General features: G+C 34.9%; 1 protein-coding gene across 5 annotated transcripts in view; it reads left to right on the forward strand.

Annotated features, from left to right (window-relative positions):
- The first annotated feature begins 192 nt into the window (after positions 1-192).
- The window catches only part of LOC119633251 (protein yellow), a 19,539-nt gene continuing 8,904 nt past the window's right edge, over positions 193-10,827 (forward strand). Inside the window, exon 1 of one of the 5 annotated variants that reach the window (XM_038026697.1) lies at positions 193-1,072. The gene's annotated coding sequence lies outside the window, so the exon portion shown is untranslated. Of the gene's footprint in view, positions 1,073-5,350; positions 5,625-5,668; positions 5,923-5,952; positions 6,041-10,827 lie in introns of those variants that run through there. The other 4 variants (XM_038026698.1, XM_038026695.1, XM_038026694.1 and 1 more) reach the window with 4 other exon arrangements.

The raw sequence follows: 10,827 nt of genomic DNA on the forward strand, positions 1-10,827 counted from the left end.
ATTTTATTGATTATTCTATGTTTTATGCTTTAATTTAATAGAAGCTTTTTTAAGTGTTTTAAAGAATCAATGAAATTGTAAAGCAATATTAATTTATATTAATAGAAATGTGTTATTAATAAATAAAAAAATTAAAAAAAAAAAAAAAAAGAAATAAAACAAGAAAAGAAATTATTTGAAAGTAATAATAAAAAAAAATACATACATATATAGATATATCGAAACTTTTTTTCACTCACACAATTATTTTCTTCTTGTTTAACGAGACACACAAGCTTATCGTCAAATTTCCGCTTTTAACTCTCTTACTCTTTCAACGGATTTTCCAAGTTTTATTATATAACGTTTAGTATTTTCAGAGAAAAAAACAAAAAAAAAAAATTCATTTTGTTTATTGGATTTTTTTCATTAATTAAATATTTAAAGAAGCTTTCAAACTAGCTCCGTTTTACATGAATGCATAAAAAAAGTATTTTATATTTGCATAAATATTAATGTGTAAATACATACATGCATACATACATACATACATTGAAGGATTATTAACGAAAGTCATGTACACGGCTGGTGCGTGTCACTATCGTTTTAGTCTCTTCAACGACTCGTTTATATTTGTGTTTATATACGTAAGCATACACAAACAAACACCTTTTTATTCTATACACCGAAATATATAGTCAAAGTTTTATTATATACAATAATCTTATCATAAAATGCGTTGTTGTTGTTTCATTTGTTTCTTTGACACGAGTTTAAGGGCAAATGTTTTCCCAACAGGCGAAGCAAGTTTGCTTTGTATAACGTATCAGTAAGTCGGTGTATATCGCTTTACTATAGTGGCACACAGGCCGGTTATATCTGACTCGAGCTTAGAAGAATGCTGGCTCTATTGAATATCACAGTGATTGGAGTGAACAATTGTTGTCTCAAGAAGTAGAGAAGACTTCAAGTACTCCCTGTGGGAGTCACTTTCATCAACAAACAACAATATGCTAACGACTACGGGTATTGCGTGACTAAAAGCGAAAACTTATTCGACAGCTACCAGTTTTCATATCTTGCCCCATTTGTGGTAAGCGAATTATAAGTTTTTGTGATTGTTTGGATCGTTCTCCTCTGCGGTTTGGTTACATCGATCGATTGAGAATCACTTAAGCATGTCTGTCCGTGGGATTTTTAATGTCTTTCCTTGCAGGTTTATATTCGTAATTTTCGGAATATCTAAAGGAATTTTTATTTACTGTTTTGGTCCAAGAACGAATACTGTTAAGAATGAATTCGATTGGACGATTTTTTACGGGCATTTTTTATGTCATGTGGTATTTTCAAAAAGTCATTACATGAGAGATATTTTCTGTTTTAGTATATCTCGACCGGATTCAGTGAAAAGTAGAATTTTGAGCCCATAAATAAATGGGGACAATTTGGAGCAAATGGGACCATATTTCAAAAGTATTTCCCCTCAAATTCAAAATATAAATTCAACAACAAAGCAACAAGGTCTGAGTTGGTCTACTGCTAGGTTCGTAGGTACGTATTTTGGTATTCTTCCCACATAAGGGTTCTCATAAAAAGTGAAACTACGCGATAGCAACATGTAACTGATTGTTATGTTATGACGAAATTACTTCAAGAATTATATAAGACGAAAGGGTGTATATGGTACTCACAAGCCGAGTTTGTCCCGAATTCGGGAGGATTGTCTCTTTTAAGTCTTGAGGGGAACTAGATTAGTCGCAGTTGAAATCCAATAATTCCCATGGAAGTTGAAAATGATTTGATTTAAAAGTCGGAGTTGCTATTGAGCAACTAATAATGCTAATAGTTGACTATGAGTTACCTGTGAACTGGCCCTGCACTTACTTATCAATAAAAGTTGCTCTTGTTTGACGAAGGTATAGCATAAGTCACACTTGTTAGCTCTCATAAAAGAATCGAGGAATACAAAAATGTATTCCTTCAGAAATATTCATCGAAGTTCTCATTACCTATATTCCTCATTGGAACATTATGTTTGATCAGTCGAACAGTTCGTCTATTGATCGTTTGCTGTTTGAACATTGCACGACTGCAAGGAGGATTAATTTGATGCAAAAGTTTTCGATTTACATTCATAGATTAAAATTGATATTCTGTATTATATAGCCGGGAAAGAGTTTACAATCGAGCGCTAGATATGGGAAATTTGTCGCGAAACTAATACAGTTTTCGTAACCAATTTTCTGTTACCGCAATTCTCGAAGTGGCAGAAAGTATGAAACGCCCGAGGCAGACATTAGATGTTCGCACACTAAGAATGCGAATAACCCTCAAAAACCGAAAAATTTGAAATATTTTTCTCGACGCCTTGTGATTCATAGGAGGGCCGCTTATATCTGACATACGTTTGTCTAAGTGAAGACGAGCCGGACCCGGAACTAATGACAAATCGAATAATTCTTGTATATCTTGCATGTAAACCTATATTCAAGTTTCTTGTTTTATATATTATATACACAAATATATATATGATATTTGAGATTGCAAAAAAAATTGATTTCAATGCAATATACATTTTAAAATTGAAAAAAATGGCAACAAAACAGAAAAGAAAATAATATTAATTATGAAAATTCCTTGGATATGGATCTGGGACACAATTTTCTACTTGAAAAAACATGAAATATGTTGTAACGATATATATACATGTATAATAATTACAAGGTAACTACCGGGTATGCAAAGATGAAACCGGAATTTTTACATAGTAAATATACTTTTATTGTATGAAAATGATAAGAATAATTGCAACAAAGTATTTGCCCATCGTTACCTGTACATTTTTTGCAGCGTCTAAGAATTTTTGTATGCCACGCCAAACACACTAATGCTGTTCCGAGGCGAACCAGATATCAAGTTAATTTCGTACATTTTCGTAGGAGGTAAGGTGCTGCTCAGCAAGTGCTTATCCCATCGATGCAACCATGTGATAATCGAATTTGCTGAGTAAGCCGCATAGGCCACTATTTCCCATTAGAGTGGTTCTAACGTATCATAAACTGGTTTCTGGATGGACGGATGTGATGTAAAAAAATTATCTCCTGAAGCACTTGCTATGTTTTGAAAATGCAAGTTGGCAGAGATTCCAACTTTTAGTTGCCGGCACAAGAAGAGCTACGAGAGAAAGGCCAATTAGGAAAGCCAGCTGTTTATAACTAAAGCTTCAAAGCTGAGAAAGTCAGTCGCACACATCAAACCCTAGACTAGATACAAGTCCATGTTAGCGCGGGCACCTAGACTTAACTGAGGAGAAAGAGTCGCAAGGAGTATGAAAGGGAATGGCTTCTAAACCTTCTCAAATCATCTCGGATATAATATACAATCAACTGAAATGCCCAAATGACTCGCGCTCGCCCACAACTAGGGAACTTTGACAGAGGTGAACAGTTGAAAAGTAATGATTCCCGCGATGAATAACAGAACTTTAAGCATTTCCTTGACCAGAGACCACAAGACCCTGTGGCCCTGTTTCTTTCGTGAATCGCTCAGACTATTCCCATTTGAGAATAAGTGACTTTAAAACTCATTGTTCCACCGGTGACCTAATGGCATACCCTCGAGCCATTTATAATCGACGAATGCAAGATTGTTTGCAATATGTCTGCAAAGCATTTCACAGAGTAAGGTATGATGCTCCCACCCTCAAACTGACTCCTCGGCTACAAATTCTTTCGATTCATAGGAAGCGTTACAAGGTTTTGTTCTCTTTTCTTCTCGCATTTTGGCGTTCATCAACGCGTCTTGTACATAATAGAAAGCCGTATTTATGCGAAAGAATATTCCCTTTAAAAAAAAGATCGGGCAGCGCCAAGCTGGAGAAAAACGAAATATTAAGACATTAGTGGAGCCAGGCAAACAGAGCTGACTTCAATGCCAGAACTGTGCTGTCTCTTGTCGCAAAGGGCAAGTGACGAGCACCTACTTTGGTTCGGCCCTCGACAACATTTGATATTTTCGGTATGAAACGAGAAAGTGTTGTATCCTGGAAGGGGCATGCACTTCAAGCCTCAAAAGTGGTATAGTTAAACTTGTAAAACATAGCGAGCAATACTTCACCCATATTCGCATCATCTACATGCCTACCTTTGGCTAGAATGACGGTAATCTAAACAGTACTTACCATGATTGTCGACGTAAAGTTTTTATTTATGGGTAGTATATAGAGCAGATGTCCTTCATAGGTAAAAAATATCTTATCACTTGCATGCGTGTTGAATTTATCTGTAGCTAAGCTTTTTTACGATTGGAAATGGCTTACCTTTTTACGGTAGGAAAAAGGCCGCGGTCCCGAATACATGAGGCGACACAATCGGTGACAAAGCCCAAATTGACGCCGCCTAAGGCAATGCCATGTTTTTAATGAAATTGGAAGCGAACTAAGTATTATAAGCTTGTCCAAGTTGCCCGGATGATTGATTCCACTCTCTAGCGCTCTCCCTATTTCACTAGCTGGCAGCTAATACAATTATAGCGTGAATGCGCGGTCTTTCATTGTGAGAACAATAAATCTTTCGCTTAATGACTCCAAAAAATCGAGAGAGAGATTGACTAAAAAGCTTTAACGCGCTTCTGCAGAGTTCTATTAATGGCGTAGATCTCGTTTCAAGAGCTTGTCGAGATAGCTTAGCCAAGATTTTTGCGTTGAAATCCAAGAAAATCTTATTAATGGACAAATAATGACACTATGGTGAGCATTCGTCTTTGGACCAATGTCCCAGAATCTATCGAATGTTGCGGCCTGAACAACACAAGAAACAAAGACGGACGGAAGAGCTTGGATTGATTCAGAAAGTGATTCCGTATTATAAAAGCTGGATCGATCTCAAGTTCTTCTGAGTGTTGTATACACTTGTACAAATTTAATATGTCCTTGTACCTTGTGCAGGGTCTAAAAGGAGGCCCATATTTGATTTGATAAAGTTGATGTGAAATGCGAAGAAATGTTTGTTAATGAGAAAATGCCACGAAATCTTTACGGTTTGATACTAATCAAAGTATCCCAATAAACAATAAATTAAAGGGTAGGAGAAGAAAGGCAATTAAATATATATAAAAATTGTGTTTTAACTGCAGTGCGCCCACGGATCGAGTACGAAGCTTTTTCGCTAATTATCTCCTATGAAAATATTTCGACAGATTAAAAATTATTAATTAATTTTTATTGAAGTTTTCTACTTTCCACTTTCTATTTTCCTTGCACTCGACCTTCGATTGATAAGCTGACCAGGTCAACTTTTAAATATTTGTAGAATTTAAGCGAACAATTGTGCCGCAATATTTGTATTTATTGAGAGCTGCTAGATATCTAAAAAGAATTCGATTGATAGACGTGTGTAGGCAAGTTGACTATGGATCTCGTTAATATTGTTTACGGGAGATTCGTGTATTTCTGTGCAGTTTTTGTGTGTTATAAATGATTCGACAAAACTTATTTATATTCATTCTATGCCAGCTTAGTTATAACAATAATACAATTAAGTGAGTCATACTTTAAGCGATTGTTTATATTGAATTGTACTAAAAAAGAAAAAAAAGTAGTATTTTCTCCAACAGGCAGCTACGTCACGAAAAAAGAGCTTTAACAGGTATGTACAGATAGTAAGCTAAACTCTTTGCTAAGCAGCAAAGTCTTTTTACTTCACGATAAACTTTTAGTTTCATTTTGAACGTTCAACTTCGAACATTGGATATGAGCCTTCATTTTGCATATATTTCGTTGTTTTCAATTTGGTTTATGTTTAAATGCGTCTCGTTTTAATGTGCAGCCAAAGAGTTATTGCTAATGATTTAAACTAAAAAAAAAAAAAAAAATGAAAATTATTTAAACCGTGTATTTGGAAAGTATTCAAAAGTCATGCAACATTATAAATAAAAAAACCGTATGTGAGATATTCATCTATAAGTCATTACATATATATATATATATATATATATAGATATATATGCGCTTGTCATTCAATGACCACCGTGTGATATTTATTGCAATAAACTATGTAAACAAGTGCGCGTACATATTTACAATTGTCTATATATATATATATATATATATATATACACATAAATGTTTGATATATGTTTGTGTTTATTATATACCCTTATTATATATCGGAATTTCAAAGCAAAAACAAAATATTCTGTTGCTTTCATATAGAAAATAATTTTTTTTTCTTTTGTCTCTTTTGTTCAATTAACAAAAGTATTCACTTCTAAATGTTAATAAATGTCGTCTTTATTGACTCGAAACCGGAAGATAAAAATAAAAATGAAAAAAAACGAGATATGCATAAATTCATTTATATGTGAGTGTATCGCACACATAAAGTAAGCATTGGCTGGTATTCGTAGCAAACAGAAGAAAAAAAAAAAAGCAAAAGACTTAAGCGACAAACTGCTAAGAATAATATACACAGTGATTACAAATATATAACACTTCGTCTAACTGTATTTCTCCTCATATAAGTGCAAATTAAAATTACATTTTTCTTATTAAGCTTTGTCCACAAGACTAGATGTTAATTAATTAATTAATAACGACGCTAATTAACTTGAATACAAGAAAATGCATTACTAGTTAACAGCAAAATTTATTGACTTATATCCGCTTCTTTGCCGAATTCGCTTCTTCTTTCTCTTCTTCTTCCGTCACTTCACCGGGATAGATTCAACCTAGTTGTGTTGTCGATGAAATTATTGCAGTTGCAATTACTTTAACAGATTTGCATTTGCTTTCTTTTTACCAGTCGGGACAGTGAGTGAGTTTCCATCTACTTAACCAAAGAAGAACCGATAGAAGGGCTGGAGTTTGATTGTGATGAGCTGTGAGAAACTTACTGTCGTCCTCCAAGGTATAGTGAGAAGAGATCAAGCAAACTTAATTATCGATGTACGATCTTTCGGGAAAGTGAAACGTCACCCTCTTCCGAAAAAGAAATACGCAATTCTAGGAGTGAATTCTAGTGCAAAAAGGTCATCGCATGGCTATATACTATGCTGGGTAAACCATTCAAAGTTATTCATTCCACTCGCTTATCCTCAACGCTTATTCAGCAGCAGAAGCAGAACTCTTCCGTCAATAAGAGAGTTTCCTTCTTTTATTCGTAACGTAGTTTTTCCCCATTTATCCGTAGCAAAAGCAAGATTTTTTTGCTTATTCATAGCAAAGGCCCTGCTGGACATATAAACCACAAATCTATTGGCTTAGTCCATCTCCATTCAACATACCAAAAAAAAAACTAAAGCCCGACTTCTCCGCCTATGCGTACAAAATTCAATCAGTTTGCATGACTTGTTTGTGTTACAAGCCAATTTTCATCCCAAATTAAGAAATTGCGTCAATAGAATCGCTCAGTAAGAAAATGGAGGAAACGATGAAAAAACTGCCGTTAAATGCATTCTCAAGAGATAAAGGTCGAAAATTCCCCGCATTCGACATTCGCTTATTCGAAAGCAAAACAGTTCACCGGGTGATTGTTCAACGAAACATTTAAGTCATATGCTAATTCATTCGATTCTCAAGACCAACGAAGTTAAGCAAAATCAAGTCAATCTCATCGTTGCGTGTATTGTGCAAACTAAAGCCGATATTAATAATATTTGTTTAATACTTCCTCGTTTTATAGTACAACGTTGTCAAATCTCTCAAATTAAATCTACCAAAAGTGTTCTTTTCCTGGTATTAGATGAGAGATGTGTGATATAAGTTTTGAATTTCTAATGACTTTAATGCGCGGCTTTCAGTTTTGCTATGCAATGATTTATACGTGATTGCTCGAGAGGTCACACCTTAGAAATACACATATGTTCGTGCAATCGAAAGACGAAAATGTAAGAAAACTTTTCCGCCTTTAAACGAATAAGCCGATGGACAAGGTCAAGCCGAACAAAGATATGTGGATTATGTAGTCTATGGGTTTCATAATAAGTGTTGTTGAAGACAAACAAACCCTTTAACTTGAGAGCATAGAATAGCATGTCTTTTTACGACCGCAGCTCGTTACGTTTGAGTGGTTGAATGTTTTTTCAATGAATTCATAGATAAGACACATTTCACCGCAAGTTAGCATATTCTGTTGAACTATTGTCTAAAAGTCGCTTGACATTTAAAACTTTGTGTTAATTAAGAGATTGCGTTTTAATAAAAGGCCGACAACGTTTATGATATTTTTTGTTTATTCATATTTACTTGTGAAAATATCGTCGTAGTTAATGTTCTTGTGTAGTGGGTAGATATTCGGAGTTTGTTTGTTTACTTATTATGTATTATATAATACTAAAGTAACAAGTTGAATAGTTTAGTTTGATTTCGAAATGCCGATAATGCTGATCTTTTCTTTGCTTCAGGGCAAAAGAGAATTTGCCAAAGTAGCGAACTGAAGCCAAGTTGTGTTTTAATAGAGAAGTTAGAATTCATAAAGGTGTGAGCTCTCTGCCTGGGTCATCTGGACTGCGTTTTTCGAATTTTATGTAATGCACGGACATAAGAAAAAGTTCCACATACCCAGAAAATTTGTGTAAAGAACAAAAGCTTACTAGATAATCCATTTCTCTAAACCTCATCATTAATTAGTAGAAACGATAATTACTTTGTTTTAGAAAATAATCTAGAAGGAAGTCCGCAATCGAACAAAGTTAATAAAGGATATTAGAAGTGTTTTTCTCACCCTCCATATCTATTAGAATTTGTATAAAGAAAAGAAAACCGACATGGAATTTATACAGGGACGTAATCGCTTGAAAATGAGACTAAAAGTTGAATTTTTCGTAGGTGATGAACCTTCAGAATCATTATTGTACGCATCACCAAAGGATGAGAGGTGTATTCATTTTGTCAGAACGTTTGCATCGCCCAAAAGGAAGCATCAGAGACAACATCAAGATCGAATTCTAAATCGATTTAAACATGTCCGTCCGTCCGTCTGTGTAATGTCTGTTGTAAACATTCTCCTGGCCGTAAAAATGAAGCTATCGCGTTCAAATTTGGCAGAAACATTAAAAGTTCTTGCACGCAGGTTAGCATTGGAAATAGGCTGAATCGGTCGAACGATACGGCCACGACATCACGTAAGCTAAAAACACCTTTGTTTTTCAAAAGAAGTGCAAAACTGGTTTTTTACTCGAACGCATGATCTATGGACGATGCTGTAGCACCTGACAATAGTCAGGTGAAGAAAGTTTTGCGTTTCTTAATAAAACGAAAAAAAACAGACAAGTAAGATAATTATATTCGGTCGTGGCTGAATCTTTTACACTAATCAGTGTGATCCTAAAAAAGAGGAAAAGAACCACATTTTCATGCTTTATAATATTGGATGGACGTGGTTGATATTTTTAATTTGTAGAAGAAAAGTGGAAATTGTAGCATTTTATGAGTAACGAGCAGAAACCACGGAAAGGAGAGGTATTTATAGCTTTTGCCATATCGACGGGTGGGCGTTGTAAGAGTGTTCTTTGAAAATTTCGTGTTGTTTTCGAATTATTTTGCAAGTTTGTGTGCGAACGGGAGAGTGTTTATCACAGAGACTGCACAGTCGTGCAGATGGACAGATGAACGAACGTACATGCATGCAGGTGCATTTCGAAATTGAGATTGACCAAGCATTTATGCACTTTATCATGTTCACGACCCATTTTGCCGATTTTCAATACCAATCTGCGGGCAAGAACTTTCAATGTTTCGGCCGAATTCAAAGGCGATAGCTTTATCTTTGCGACCAGGAAAGTCTTTACAACCTACATTGCACAGACGGGCATACTTAAATCGATTCAGAATTAGTTGCTGACCAAAAATATATATTTTTTTTTTTGAGTCCCTGAAATTTTCTTCTAGGCGTTGCAAATGTTTTCACTAAATTAATACACTCTTTATCTTTTGCTGATGGGTATAAAAAAAATGAAATTAATTATATAGAGTGTCCCGAAATTTACACAAGATTTGGATTTTTCGCTATTTGTACGGTAAAGTGTTGGCAATCCCCCCAAAAAAAACAAACGGTTTGGCAGTTGACCGTTTAGGATGAATAAAAATGGAGCAATAGACGAGAGAGCGGCGGATTTTCACTGTGGAACAATATATCCAAAAACATTGTGACAGTTGGCCAAGCAATGACAGTTACTGGTGCTCGATGTCGCGGTATGATAACCCAGTTCTTTCTGCCTAAATTGGATGAGATTGCTGCGAACAACATGTTGTGTCACATACCACATATTCCGTGAAACAATTCAATTACTGCATGACACATTTCCTGGTCTCCTCTTCCTCTTTCATTTCGGCGATCAAAATTGCGATAAAAGAGCCAGCAAAGCTGTGGAAGCCATTTTCTTCGCCCAAATGCCATTCGACACCTAACCCTTGCCTATGTGCATTACGATTCAATAAAAAATTTAAAATTGGAAAAAAATTAATTATGATAACTTTGGGACGCCCTATATGTATTACTAATATAAATATTTTTTATTCCTCCCTTTTCATCAAGTATTCTTTTTCCAAGTCTTTTTTCTTATCTTCATATAAATTTACTTTCTTCCTCGACTCTTCCGTTTATGATAAGCACAAGTGTTTTCTTTGCGGACGGCATGACTGCCAAGCAAAAACTTGGCATCATTTACATGTCTACACAGAAAGCAATTCCTTTCTATATAAAATTTTGAACCAGTTTTATACAAATAAATAAATCATTGAAAGCATTTGCACTCCATTGATACTATGAAAGGAAGGTGTCATCATAAATGTTTAAAAATTATTGCTTGCGGGCTAATATCCAAAAATCGTGTTACGTGATAATTAATGCT

This window comes from Glossina fuscipes, unplaced genomic scaffold (assembly GCF_014805625.2).
Source record: "Glossina fuscipes isolate IAEA_lab_2018 unplaced genomic scaffold, Yale_Gfus_2 2, whole genome shotgun sequence".
In the NCBI taxonomy this organism is placed as follows: Eukaryota; Metazoa; Arthropoda; class Insecta; order Diptera; family Glossinidae; genus Glossina; species Glossina fuscipes.